At 48.4% G+C, this 14,447-nt stretch overlaps 1 pseudogene; it reads left to right on the top strand.

Annotated features, from left to right (window-relative positions):
* The first annotated feature begins 11,827 nt into the window (after positions 1 to 11,827).
* On the top strand, positions 11,828 to 12,688 carry LOC144103739 (ubiquitin-conjugating enzyme E2 Z pseudogene; annotated as a pseudogene).
* Positions 12,689 to 14,447: the final 1,759 nt, after the last annotated feature.

Here is a 14,447-nt window from a genome sequence, read left to right as displayed (position 1 = left end):
ATCATATTGATCAATCAATAATTATTAAAGTATCTATCGGTAAAATTATCTACTGCTCGTAAGTAGGTAAACAGCAAAAAAAAAGCGTTGCGTAACTACTGGACTTCTGAATTCAGAGTCAGTTTATGCTCCGAAGGTTTGCTGTTCCAAGGTAAAGGAAGCACAGAGCTGAGACTCCACTTTACACCAGATAACATGTCTCCTAAAAGGAGGATTTACATTTGGTTCGAGATAACGTTGTTTCGATTCCATCCGCACTCCAGATATCGACTGAGGAATTAGAGAAGATTCATCTTTTACGAGTGCCGTTGTGTTCTCTTTTTATTCTTAATCACGCTGCTTGTTCTAAAGTGGTAATCGTGAAATTGGAAAACGACTTGAACGACACTGTTAAAATGAGCAGAACTTGCTGTGATCGCAAAAGCGGTTTCTTGTAATCTTATAAATTAAAGGTACTTTGAAAGCTACGTCCGGCACCAGCTTACCCTCCCCGCGTAATTTGCGAAATATTATATCCCCTGGTGGACTTGATAGATTTAAATAGTATATAATAAAGGTACTCATTTTATTTTTATTGATCATCTTTCAGATGGCAAAGTGAAATCCGAAGAGTGGGGGAATTTGCCTCCTTCCGAGAAAAAATATTCGCCACGTAAGCACATATTTCCTCGATAACTCCGGCAGCTAGCTAGCACTCAATGGTTTTCAGCATTAGATCAGCATGGCATCTTATTTTTCTAGATCTATTTCGTCTCTATAATTGTGGCACGCGTGTTATATGGGTTTTAAACTTTTGAAGCTGTTCATCTGTCATAACATAGGTTTTATAATTACTACGATTACATTTAGACGATCAGTCTCACTGAATAAAGGCCTTCCATACTTCATAGATTGCTGTACGTATATGTTAGTATATTTTCATATATGTAAAGTGTTCGGTGAACGAAAATAGGAAGCATAATTTCTGCACATTGTGCCTTCCCAGCGCTCACTTGTGCATTCGAAACCTGGTAAATGACAAAGAAGCATGGAAAAGAATGCTGAAAGCGAGGAAAAGAAAATGACTTAAAGAGAGTTCAAAGCAGTGCGGATTACAGAGAACTTGTACTAATTGTATTCTAGCTGAAATCAACTGCTGGTGTTGGTGTTATGGTTTAACGTCCGAAAAAGACTCACGCTATTAAGGACGCCGTAGTGAAGTTCTCCGGAAATTTCGATCACCTGGGGTTCTTTAACATGCAATGACATCGCACAGTACACGGCCCTCTAGAATTTCGCCTCCATAGAAATTCGACCGCCGCGGTCGTGGGATCGAACCCGCGTCTGTCGGGTCAGCAGCCGAGCGTCATAATCATTAAGCCACCGCGGCGGCCCCGAAATAAACGGCAAGAAGCCTACTTGACCGACGCATGTGACGCAGTGAACATATAACTGGCGTCCTCTTAGGTCAAAACAACCATATACTGCACCACGCCATATACCACACCATACCTTACTCTGCCACAGCATTACTTTACATAGGGTAAGGAAGGGACAAGCTCATCTTGCAAAATATATCAAGAACGCCAACAGCCATTGATAGCGAGAAACGCGTACTGGAATGGTTTTAATGGTGATGCTCACAAGATTCCAAAATGATTAGCATAACACTATTAAAGATAGAAACTAATTTCCATAAAGTAAAAGAAAAACCGCCTCGTGTGGCAGGCAAAAAAGATCCGAATCCACGATCTCCGTAAGTCGTGTAAGGTACTCTACCAAGTGATCTGCTGCAGTGGCTTTTTTATCTCCAGTCTATTTGTGTTTAGTGTTACCTAATTTTGAGCGAATTCGCGAGTGCCACCCCAGCCAAATGGCGGATGTGGAACGTCTTGTCATGCCAATATTCTCATCTGCACTTCCTAATAAATTACTTTCGCTTCGAAAATGATTACGCTATTAGCTTGCCGCTCACATCAACACAACTATTTCAGAAATTACCCCATATTTTCTCTGGTTTCAGTCACAGTAGGTTTCTTTCATATATCCATCTTGTCATGCACTTTGTACTCGTTTTCCCTCACTGCAGAACTTACCCCACACGCAGGCGATCTCTCTCTATTTCCCGGACCCGCGGCGTTATTGGCGGTTTGCCTCTTCTCAGTCTTGGGCATCCCTCTCAGCGTTCTGATCTTCAAGATGTTCCCCAAGCCTAGCTACCGCTGCCTTAACCCAGCCTGTAGCGAAGTGAGTGTACTCTAAATAGTTATTTTACTCCTCTGCTGGGGATTTTCTGCTATAGGTACAAAGCACTACCGACGGTATCTTCATATGTTATCGCTGCGAAACCGTTGCAAAGCACTGATGTAATCACATAAACCGCCAACGCTGTTTCCCACCTGAACAGCGCCGTAAAGGAAGGGATAAAGAAGGGACTGAGGGAAGAAATGAAGAAAGAGGTGCCGTAGTGGAGGGCTCCGGATTAACATCGACCACCTGGGGATATTTAACCTGCACTGACATCGCACAGCACACGGGCGCCTTTGCGTTTCGCCTCCATCGAAACGCTTCCGCCGTGGTCGGGTTCGAACTCGGGTACTCCGGATCAGTAGCCGTGAGCCCAGCTGTTAGGGCGCTCGGCTACTGATCCGGAGTACCCGGGGGGAAGTACCCGATCGCGGCGGCAGCGTTTCGATGGGAGCGAAACGCAAAAGCGCCCGTGTGCTATACGAAGTCGCACGTTAAAAATCCCCAGGTAGTCGAAATCATCTCGGAGCCCTCCACTACGGCACCTCTTTCTTCTTTTCTTCTCTCAGTCCCTCCTTTATCCCTTGCCTTATGGCGTGGTTCAGGTGTCCGCCGAAATGTAAGACAGATACTGCGCCATTTCCTCTCCCCGACAGCCAATTTTCATTTTTTTTTAGTGTTTAACGCGAGGGGTCTTGATAATGTGTGCCTAAAGTGGACGCTCTGGTGGTATTCGTTAAGAAAGGGAGGCCTGTTGGCGCAGGCCAGGGAAAGAGTACAACCTGCAGATTTTGTTAGAATAGTGTTATCCCACCAGGCACAGGAAAAGGCCACTTTGAGGCCAGTGCCGCAGGTCATTGTTTCTCAAGTGAACTTTAAATAGTTCGATATATAGTAGAGATGATGAGTCTTGTCGCAAGGGTGGCTGCTTCATGCGACGCTACTCATTGTACCAGAAGAGGGATGTTAGTGACATTCCTAGCTTGGAAACAATGTTGTACTGAGCGAAGCGGCTTCTCGACGCCTCCCATGTCATTGCATCCTAACGAGACTTCACAATTTGAGATTACATTTCCCAGCATCTATATAAAGGCGGATAAAGTAGCTTGCGGTATATACAGTTCGTCTTCAGGCCATCATCTCACTGATGAAATTTTCATGTCTTTGCCCACGTTGCTGTGACTTCACGTCCCCAGTGTATTTCACGCACTGCAGCGTGTACAGTCGCGAGTAAAAAAAGATTAGCACAGTGACGTCACCGGAGTGGTGAAAATACATCGCGTGCTTTGCGAACCCACCTGGCACATCTGTTATCAGCGTGTTCGTAATCGCAGCGCCGAGCGCTGCTATCTGCCGCTCCTGTGGAACGTCACTCAGTGCTAATCTTTTTTTGCTCGCGACTGTCGACAAATTTACCTGCCAGCGGACAGACAGCTCAGTAAGAAAGAGGAGGTTACGTGGACAAAATTACAGACGGGGGTTTTTCCCAACCCTGTACTCTACAGCAAGTGGCACCCTGAAGTATTCAGATTACAGGGCAAATTTCGTGACGAGGCAGCAACTTTGGTCCACATGGTGTGGACACGTCCGACTAGGTACGATAGCTCGTGCACTCCAGAATCCTGGGAGGCCTTGCTCTGCAGCCCAGACCCTAATGTCCAGCAGGACGTCGTCGGTCAAGCCTCTGCTGCTGCTGTGTCCCAAGGGGTTCCAATCGACGGCTGGGGGCGACAGGGGAGATGAACTTCCCTCCTGGCGTTCATTGACTGGTGTTTCATTAAAGTTGTTTCTCTCTCTCGTGACTTTACACAGGGCAATTCTGGCCAGTAGTACCGCTAACTTGGGCTGATCCGGGCCAACAGTAAGAAATTTCGTGCTTTTACATGTCGCAGTAGGATGGTTTAAGCTGTGTAGCACTAATGTGTACAGGCACCCACTATGCCGCGTACACTGCGCTCTCAACACACCGAGTTCCATCGTCTGTGTATTCCGACGCGCAGCAGGAGCGATGCACTACGCCCTGAACGTGTCTCCTTGCTGACGTCCAGGTGCTCGACTACATGGACGTCATCGTGGACAAGCGCGTGAAGCCGTGCCACGACTTCTACCGGCACGTCTGCGGGCATTGGCTTACAAGAACGTCGCAGACCCCAACCGCGTCGTCTTCGTCTTTCATGGCCGACGTACTGCGCAACTACACCGCCAGAAGACACCGCGAGATGATGGCAAAAACTGAGCTGGCAGAGCCTGCTGGTGCCGTGTCCCGATACTACAGCCACTGCGTCAACTATCTGGGTGTCCCGAGGAGTCTCCAGGACATCGTAAACAAGGTCTTCGAGGTAAGAGGAGCCCTTGGCGTACTATCGCTCAAAGCACCTTGTCCTGTTGTTTGCGAAAGCAGTCTTCCTGTTATCATTGTTTCTAATCCTTCATCAAGTACTTATGGTTTTGCTGCCAAGCTTTAAAAAAGTACAGACACAAAATTTCGAACGCAAACAAACGTTATCATTCGAATCATTGGTTTAAGGAGATTCCTTCTAGCAGGTATCAGTCGCAAGCGTTGAGTGTAACATGACATTCCGAGGACCCGCTTGGGATTCCCACCCACATCGAGTAAAGTCAGTTGTCCCAATTATTTTGACGTCACCGAATCCAGTGCTCGTTCTCAGGAACAACCAGTACTTTTCGGCGACGCCGTCGTGACCAGTGTTTTTGTAGACCAGGTTCGCCAGTCGACCGTTATGTCAAAGTGCACTTCAGGGCTGGTGCCGACCGAGACCGAAACTGCGTGCACGAAATCGTTTTTAATTATTAACGCTGCACACAGGTGTTTCAGCTTATATGCATAATTACTGGCCCATATCGGCCTCTTTCAAAGCAAAGTATTGGGCACAGAAAACAAATTGTCTCTTCCTCTTTAACAATGCACTAACACATCCTTCGCGCCTCGTCCGGAGCAGCCTTTATGCAGATGGCAGTGGGTAAGCCTTGCAGTGTAAGAAGGAAGGCGCGAGGGCAAAGCCATCCACAGGAGGAGAGAAGGAGTGAGACAGCGGGAAAGGAAGCCAGGAAAGAAGAGGGGGGCGATGAGGAGCATATTCAGCACAGGATGTTGACCTGAGTGGAGAGTTAGACAGCCGCGCGAGAAGAGGCTATGTAATATTCGCGAGCAGCTGCTTTTGAGTAGCAGTTGTAATTCCATGTTCTGCGGCTGAGATTGCGCTGTGCAGCAGTGTGGATATGTAGCTAATATCCTGTCTTGGGTTCCTCGTTGCCTAGTTCACAGTTTCCTTTGGGGGCGTTACGTAAGCAGCACTATAAACGCTATAAACCCCTCGAAGTCCGATCAGCGTTCCCTTTATTGCGATGTTAATTTTTAGATATGACGGACGTGAGAACTATGGCTCTTCCCGCCACTAAAGACTACGGCTACTGGAATAGCCTAGAATCTTTTCTTCGATGTTTACCTCTCTCATCAAGGATCATAAATGATCTAGTAATAATAATTGGTTTTGGGGGGAAAGGAAATGGCGCAGTATCTGCCTCATATATCGTTGGACACCTGAACCGCGCCGCCAAGGAAGGGATAAAGGAGGGAGTGAAAGAAGGAAGGAACAAGAGGTGCCGTAGTGGAGGGCTCCTGAATAATTTCGACCACCTGGGGATCTTTAACGTGCACTGACATCGCACAGCACACGGGCGCCTTAGCGTTTTTCCTCTATAAAAACACAGCCGCCGTTTTTATGGAGGAAAAACGCTAAGGCGCCCGTGTGCTGTGCGATGTCAGTGCACGTTAAAGATCCCCAGGTGGTCGAAATTATTCCGCAGCTCTCCCCTATCAAGATTCCCGCAAAACTCCAAAAGCATGAAAAGCTTTGAGGCAGTGATATTGGTAAACTAAGTCGCGTGGCCATTGTCTCCGTTTCTCTAAAGAAGGCAGTGCATACGTGTTATACTGTATTGTTTTTCTGTTTTCCCTTTTTGGATAATGAATTTACATCTGCATATCCCAGCTCACAAAAGCATCCGTTCACACACCGCACCCTATTTACCCCGTCTTACCGCATCCCTTCTTTTGCGCAGTTTTCGTGTCGTTGACGTGAAGTAGCTATTCTTAAGTCGTACAGGTCGTGCCGCAAGACAGCGACGAGGTTGTTGTGCGGTAGCCGTAACTTCAATACATTTCTTCAGTCGTCGGTGTTTCCCCTTCCCCTTCTAAAGTTGTTTATTCACATGAAGAAGCCGAGACCCAAGGAGGTATAAGGGGTTTGGTCTATCGATAATCAGAGTTTCTTCAAGATTTGTGAACGGCAGCCGAAGCCAATATATCGGCATTTAGCCGATGGCTCCATGCAACATTTCTGAAGGTAAAAGTCTCATTCACATGCTGTGGTGTATGGTAGTCAAATGAAGTTATCGCTACCAGAAGTTGCGCCTTTGCGCCTAATGCCCTTTTCGCAGGTATTGGAGACTTGTCCACGAGAATACGTGTCACAGTTACATAGATAGAAAGAAATTGTTCTGTGTGTACTTTGCACGTATGGCAAAACGAATCACGCCAGCGCACGCATCTCAATTGAAGCTTTATACGCTGAATTCAACTCAAGCTTGCATTCTCCGCAGGTCTCAGATACAAAGGCACTAACGTGGCACGGGATGTCCTCAGACCAGATATTCTCTCAGCTGCTTCGACTGTCTTTCGTGTACAGGCTGCACGCGCTCTTCAAGATCACTACCGGAAAAATAGAGAATAAGGTCTACATAGGAGTAAACAGGTGTGCTTCATTCCAGCAACGACTACCGAAGAAGGCCAAGAAAGATCACAGTATCCTTGAGGCTGTACTCAAAGCCGTCGGAGGCAAGAACGTCACTGAAGCTGTAATCGCATCTTGCTCGGCTCTCGACGATAGTATAGGGCTTAATGACACACACCGAACAGGATCCAGTACTCCCCTATCACCGGCATCAAGCACCGACTGCGCCGAGTTTCCGCCCGAGAAATGGGTTCAGGGTACGAGCTCCCAAAGCGAACTGAAGCTACCCAATGGCACAGATGTCTTGGCTAGAGATTTCAATGGTACATGCAGCGACCTCCGATCTGTCCTACTGCACGAGATGCCACTAGTGAAAGCCCTGTACCCTCTCGCGTTGCTAGTGGTCAACTTTCTGAAGCTAGACTTTATGCATACCTCAGAATCAAAAGTCGACACCGAGTTGGTCCAAAAGATCTGCCACCAAGACACCACGGCCACATTCAAGCACATCTGGCTGCCATCTTTAACAAAGGTGCTGTCCATCTTGCCGACTACTGCCCAAACAGTGGACGATTACTACTCTGTAATCCTTAATACTACCCAGCAAAAGGCTTCTATTTTCTTGAAGTGGATGAGCGACGCGGATCGTATCGTCGCACTGTCTAAGGTAAAGGAACTGCACATAACGAGGTTCAGTAACGGTAGTCTTTCTGCAGAGGAGGTCGACAACAGCAGGTACAACCCGAGCTTCGGCATGCGGGCGAACGACTGGATCTACAACAAGCTGAACGTGCTGAGAAGAACGAAGCTAGCCGACGACGTCGACGAAGACTCCACGACACCCGAAGACGAGCGGTTCTCGGAGAGTGTGGAGGTCCAGCTCTTGGGAGGCATCGAGACGAACACCCTGGTCGTCCCCCACATGTTCGCTGTACCTCCGCTCTTCTTCGACGTCATATCGCGAGGCAGCTATGCCAACCTCGCGACGCTGGGCTTCCAGATGGCACGGAAGGTGATGTCACTGCTCTTCAGGACCTCTGCTGGGCCCTGGTGGTCGGTCGAGGCAGCCAGCAGTTACAAAGCGGCGCGTACGTGTTACGCCAACTACTCCGGCCCTTTCCACGGGCCACTCAACGACGCAGAGTTTGACGAGGCATTCCAAGCGGCAGTGGCACTGAAAGTTATCTTTGAAGCCAAGTCCTTGCTCGCAGAGGCTACGCCGAAAAGCGAAGCCCCTTTCTCTTCGGAGGAGCTGTTCTTCAAACGGGCGTGCCTTTCGCTCTGTGCTGGAGCGAAGCCGAGCCAGGACATTAATTCTCTCGATAATGACACAGCTTCGGCCGCTTGCACCATCGCCGTCTCAAGCATGCCAGAATTTCACAAGGCATTCGCCTGCGGTGGTACTGATCAAATGACGCAGCCACTGCGGTGCAAAATTTAGATTTACTTTGATCCCAACGGAGCGACAGAAAGGACTGGTTGGCCCGCGTCACTTTACGGGCTGAAATCTTATTTAACGTCTGATGTGCACCCAATATTTTTTCACCCCAACCATTGACAATAAGGGCATGGAGTGAGTTTTGTTATATTTTACTCTGTTATGTTTTGTGCCACAAAGCAAAAATAACGTACTTGGGCCTTGCTGACGCGCTTCTATGATGTGCCATGCGTCTGTTCTGTTGCCTGCAAACATCATATATCAGCGTAGGGAAAATACATTATGTCGATATAAAGATTACATAGCGTTCAAATTCTCACGGCTCTACATTGTGGAGCTTGCACCGTTCGCGTATATAGGCCGTGATATGACAGGCCTGATACAGCCTGTGTTCTACTTTCGTTTATGACGTTTATGAGAAGGTTCGAGCAAATTCGCATACAGCTTTTATTCGACCAAAGACTGCTTGTGGTTACCGCTAATGCTCCTCGTTTTGTTTTGCCTGGAGTTGACGCTTCCCTCTTTATCAAAAACGCGAAAATAAACAACTAACGCGCTAACGCTTCCATGTTGTGGGTTGAGATTTTACTTGGGTTTTCCAGCGTGATTGCTCTGCGCGAAGACAGCGCCTGCAGAGTGTTCTCAGGCATGTCTTGGTGAGACGCCAATGGCGTATGCAGATATCCCTAACGCTAGGCAAGAGACAGGAAGTCTATAGACTTCCTGTCTCTTGCCTAGCTTTAGATATTTCCTTTTGTGTACTCACAGCCTGTAGGCAGTCTACTAAAAGTGTTTGGCCTTAAATATAGAGATTGTGTAAAAACTTTCTATAGGATTTGCATTGTCTATAGACTAGTCCAGGATTTCTCTTTTGACATCTGTAGACCTTATAGACAAACGCCTGTGAACAGTCTAAAGGCTGTCTAAATATCGACGGGCGATTTAGCGTGGCTAGACCAAAGGCTAATTAGGTGCACTAGCACGTCGGTTTACTTAGCTTCAAAGCACTCTAGCGCAAACAGACATCCCGGTCCAGGCGATCCAGGTGGAGATCCCGGTCCGCCTGGACCGAGATTGAAGCTATGAACTCGCGGTCACCACTCGAACACTACAGCCATTTACTCAGCACCGCTTGTTCTAATGACAAGGTGTAGTGCACTTATGAAGAAATAGCTTAAAGCTTTGTTGACGTTGATCAAAAGCAGCCGTTCACCATCATCATCAACAGCCTGACTGTGGCCACTGCTGGGTAAAGGCTTCTCCCATGTCTCTTCAATCAATCCGGTCCTTTGCCAGCTGCGCCTACCGTGCGCCCGCAGACTTCTTAATATCATCCTCCCACCTAAGTTTCTGCCGCCCTCTGCAAGGCTTCCCTTCTCTTGGAATCCACTCCGTTACCCTTAAGGACCGGCAGTTATCTTGCCTTAGCATTACATGCCCTGCCCATGCCCATTTCTTCCTCTTGATTTCGACTAGGAAGTCATTAACACGCGTTTGTTCCCTCACCCACTCTGCCCGCTTCCGGTCTCTTAACGTTACACCTATCATTTTTCTTTCCATGGCTTGCTGCGTTGTCCTTAACTTAAGCGGAACCCTTTTCATTATCCTCCACTTTCTACACGTAGGTGAATACCGGTAAGATAAAGCCGTTGTATACTTTTCTCGTGAGGTATGTTGGTAAACTGCCATTCATGACCCTATAGAGAACCTGCCATATGCGCTCCACCCCATTCTTATTCTAGTTATTTCCATCTCATGCTCCGGATCAGCGGGCACTACCTGCCTTAAGTAGACGTATTCCCTTACTGTGATAAAGATGAAGTGTGGCAAGTGCGCTGCACGCACTCGCGCGCATGGGGGGAGAGAAGACGACGAAGTAGGAGAATACAGATCGGCTCGACCGTATGCTACGTGTACTGTTTCATTGCTAATTATCATTACTACGATACAACATATTTTGGCGACGAGGATGCTGTTTTGATTCGGGACCTTCACGTGGCCTGCTCACCATCCGTCATGAGCTTTTCTGGGCTTCAGCCACCACCACCCTTCCTGCCGACTCCTGGTCGTCCTGCCCTTCCATCACCTCGATCACCTCGCTAACAATTGTGAACTGCTGTTCCCTTGCGATACTGTTGAACATCATCACTACAGCTGCCCAATTCGTCCTTTTCTGACTGCATTCTCACCCCTCCTCTTCGAACTGGCCTGCTTGCTGTGCTGGTATTAACCAGTGTCTCTTCTCTTGTCCTCTGAACCTGTTCAGGCTATTCATCACATTCTCCTTATCTCACTCCAGCTCGTGTGTATCCTGGGAAGGAAAGCCTGCTCTCGTCACCCAGGCCCACGACATACTGAACGCCTAGTCTGAGCTCTGTTTATAAAGTGATTCTCTTTCCCTCTCCTATGTAATGATCATGTGACCACTCCGCTTGGACCCTGGCAAATGCGCACAATTAAAGGAAAACGATGAATACAGACATACAGGTGCGGACATAAGTAAACGGAGCAGGCCATTCCGTGATAATTTCAATCACGCCTTTCTCTATCGGACACGAAGAACAATTATTTGTACACGACAGAACGCCCTTGAATCCGCCAGCAGCCTCCACATACCATAGATGCCAGTTTAAATTATGCAACTCCTGAAAAAAAAACGTTGGTAGTCAGTAGTGTGCTCCGTCCACTTTTGTCCGAACCTGTACAATGTCTACTTGCTTTACAACCGCGGCTGCGGATCGAAACAAACAAACGTGCCGTGGCATTACGTTGTTGTTGTTGTTGGCATCAGGTGTTGTTGTTGTTGTTCCCCTCACAAAATGGCACATACCCACAAGGGGGATTGGCCATAACCTCCTGCAGCCTCCTCTGCTACGGAAACAGAATTACACAATTTTTGTTAGGTCATCCCATGCTTGCCATATGCAATCTGCAATTTAAATAGTCACCGCCTGGTTATGGCATCAGGTGGAGTGGCACATACCCACAGTGTAGATTGGCTAGGGTGCCTTGCACGTTCAAACAATAGTGACGTATTGATATAAGTGTTCATGGGATGGCGCGTACTTTCTTTTCGTCTTTTTCGTTCGACTGCGCTTTTAGGCGCAGTTCAAGGAGGGCGCTACAGTACTCTATGCGCTTGAGGTATGTAGGAACGTTGATATACTGCGTTCAGGTGAATAGCCACCCGATTCTTGGCCGATCCCCCAGTGTGGGTATGTGCCATCTTTTGATAGGCTAACAACAACAACAAGGGGCAGAGTATCAGCAGTGCACCCTGGCCAATCCCCGGCCGTGGGTATGTGCCATTAAACCCGAGGACATCATCATCATCATCAAGGAGAAGAGCGAGCGTTCGGAGCCTTCATACACTGCAACGACAACACTGTCGTCCCGCCGAAACGTAAGAATGAGTGGCGAGGTGCCTGCAAGCTACTACTCCTGGGATCCACTGGAATACAACCACAAGCCGTCGCCGCAAACCATGCTGAGGGTCAAGAAAGATATCGCCGAGTTCCGCGCCAGTCCGCCCGCGGGAATCTTCATCTCGCCTGAAGAGAGCAACGTCACAAGAATCCACGTACTCATAGTGGGCTCGACCGGAACGCCGTACGAGGGTGGATTCTTCCATTTTCTGCTCCACTGTCCCCCGGACTACCCGCTCAGCCCGCCCCGCATGCGCTTCATGACCACGGACGCCGGCCGAGTCCGCTTCAACGTGAACCTCTACAACAGCGGCAAGGTCTGCGTCAGCACCATCAAAACGGCGCCCGGACCTGGATGGAGTCCGGCCCTCGGACTCGTCAACGTGTTGGTAAGCATCCGTTCGTTGATGAGCGAGCACCCGTACTTCAGCGGATTTCAGCAGGAAAACGAACCAGGTGACTCCGACAAGTACGACGACTTTATCCGCCACGAGACGCTAAGGGTGGCCGTGTGCGACCAGGTGGAAGCCGCCTTGAAGGACGACCCTAACTGCCCGCCTGCCTTCAGGAACTTGATCCTGGACTCTTTCCTTGAATCGTACAGCAGGTATGAGGATATCGCGAAGTCACGCCTTCAGCTGTCGGGTACAGAAATGAAGGACGCCTACAGCTTTAGTTCGCCCGGCACGTTCCAGATGGAAGCACTCCTCACACGGCTGAAGATTCTCCGGGAAGAAGTTGAGAAGAAGAACCAAGCGGCCGCCTCAGAAGCTGCTGCGCAAGCTGCTACACGAGATGCAGCAGAAGTTACAACTCATGGAGACGACGACGGGATGTACATCTAAGCAGCAACTAGCCTCTGCAACACTGACTTCTCGAGGACTCGTGATGCGCTTGGGAACAAGCTGTGGCAGCGGCTCATGACGCTTCTGCGACGAGAACGGTACGGCGCCTATCTCATCGGCGCTGAAGTGAGAACTCCGGACGACAGTTTCGGCCATTTTTCAGCATAAATTTTTGGTAGAGAGGAACCACTATCAACGTGGTCTATCAGTGCGCGTAAGAAAATTAAATAGTGTGCCAAATGCTTTTTGCTAGTTGAGCGTTCCACAAACTGACAACCTGGTAACACACAGCGAAGCGAAAAGCGTCGTTTCGACCGGCACCTCCCATCTCCTACTTTATAGTCCCAAGCGTCCGCGTGTGTGACACAGGATCACACGGGTACTCAGTCATAAGCAGTTGTACATATCTGGCGTGCAGCACCAGTTATTTCGACCCATGTGGTCACCATCGGCATCATTTCGCAGTAAATATTTTGAGAATCGTAGCGTTGTCTGGTCGGGGTTGGAAGCGTACCGAGAACACCTGTACCATTGCTAGTTACACAGTCGTTCCTTTCTCCTCGAATGTTTTGTGAACAGGGGGCAGGTTAACTCTGATACTGCTGTACATATGGTACAGCCTACGTCAAAAATACACTGACCAAGGGGCTTCCTGGTAAGCGGTATTGTGGAAGGAGGTGCTCTAAAGCCATTATAAGTCCTACGCTTCCTTTGAACGCTGCCGCGTTCGAGGGTTTCGTAAAGCTGCGATGCCAGAAGAGTCGCACTGCGTGGCCTGGAAGCAATCCCTATGGCCTAATATTTCTTTAAAAGCGGTACACAGTCTGAAGTGAATGTACATGACGCACATCTAGGAAGGTTCAAATGGGACTTGTCGCCATATTTGGTCAAAGCGCCAAAACGGTTAATTACTTCGTAGGAAAATGGCCTTTAGTTGACGTCCCTTTACAGTTAAACCTAAAGAGCAATGTTTGCTCAGTGAGCAGTTAATGGTTGTGGCAATGTAGTCAGTCTTCAAAGGGCTAAGCGCTGTTCTGTTGCACCTTTAGTGTTTACCGCTTATGATACGCAGCCACTGTCTGTGTGCTCTGAGAGGAAACTGTAGTGTTCACCCGATGTTCACGTCATTCCGGAGGTCCTGGGCCACAGGGTCGTTGCTGGGCAGAATTTACGATGCTGATGACGATGGTGGGGATGGCGTGCGACTCTCATTGACCACGTCGCCTGGAAGGGGCTCGTGCCGTGGGCATGTTACGGAGCTTATACAGTCACAAGCACGGAATGTGCAGTGATGCGCTATAAATTATGTACATAATGTACGTCAGACCTATTTTAAAATTTGTATCTGTGTTATTTTCAGGCTCGGCTGCATGCAAACTTCGCCCTCACGTGAATCTCGAGCGGAGACGCTTCGGATGTGGCTTGGCCTCCGCAAATTATGTGGCCTTTAATTGTAAAAATTTATAACATCCTTCCAGCGCTAAGCGGTTGTTTTCGACGAAATTACCTTCAGGATGCAAATCTTCTGCCACTCCGTATTCAAAATGGATTAGAAGATCATTTAAGGGACCTTCTGCAAACATTGCAATAGTAGCCGACGACTCGAAATGCAGCGAAAAGGCAGCCGTGGAAATATATTCTGTCCGCCTTCAGTGCACTTCAAACGAAATAAAATAACTTCGCGAAAGCAAAATTCCTTGCTGTTTTTCGTCTTTGTCAAGGATTTTTTGCACAAGTTGTATCCGAACATAATTTCCCC

Source organism: Amblyomma americanum, chromosome 9 (assembly GCF_052857255.1).
Source record: "Amblyomma americanum isolate KBUSLIRL-KWMA chromosome 9, ASM5285725v1, whole genome shotgun sequence".
NCBI lineage: Eukaryota > Metazoa > Arthropoda > Arachnida > Ixodida > Ixodidae > Amblyomma > Amblyomma americanum.
Note: the sequence above shows the minus strand (reverse complement) of the source record. Positions and strands in the feature narration are given on the sequence as shown.